The following is an 830-nucleotide window of genomic DNA, read 5'->3' on the forward strand; positions in this document are numbered from 1 at the left end:
CCATGTCCCCAAGTGCCACATCCACACTGGTTTTAAATCCCTCCAGGGATGGGGACTCCACCACTGCCCTGCGCAGGATCAGACATTTTCCCATCAGGAACTTTTCCCCGAGATCCAATCAAAACCTTCCCTGGCACAACCTGAAGCCCTTTTTCCTCATTCTGGCCCTGTTCCCCGGGAGCAGAGCCTGACCCCCCTGGCTGTCCCCTCCTGGCAGGAGTTGTGCAGAACAAGGTGCCCCCTGAGCCTCCTTTCCTCCAGGTGAACCCCCCAGATGTCCCAGGTGCTCCAGCCCCTGCCTGTCCCTGTGGCCAGCAGCAGGATGTCCCCACTGGCCTTGCAGACAGGCCCTGGCTCAAGTGAGCACGCCACAGAAGCAGGAGCCCCCCAGAGCTCCAGAAACAGAGGTAGGGAAGATCAGCATTAGCAAAGCCTTGAAGAAGCTCAATTGTGTTATAGCTCTAGTTCTCAAAAGAAAGATAACATTCCAGAAATTGAAAATACCTGATACAGAGATTTTTTTTCTCCTAAAGTCTCCCCTCAAAGAAAATAAGCTGGTATCTGTGTTCAATGTTAAAAAGAGAAGCTGGATTTTATTCTGTCTTGGTGGTACCTGGATTTGGAGCAAACTGAAAAAGACTCTGCAGATACAACCAAGATCTCTAATCTCACCTCCTCCAGGGCAGGAAAGGTAGAACCTGCCATGGAGAGTTTGCCTATGTCCTCACTTAAACAATTGGATAATGAAACCCTTCCTTGCAGCAGGAGGATCAGAAAATAAATGAGGTTCCCTGTGTAGTGCTGTGCCATGGTTTTTACCTGCAGCAAAC

This window comes from Camarhynchus parvulus, chromosome 8, assembly GCF_901933205.1.
Source record: "Camarhynchus parvulus chromosome 8, STF_HiC, whole genome shotgun sequence".
Taxonomy (NCBI): domain Eukaryota; kingdom Metazoa; phylum Chordata; class Aves; order Passeriformes; family Thraupidae; genus Camarhynchus; species Camarhynchus parvulus.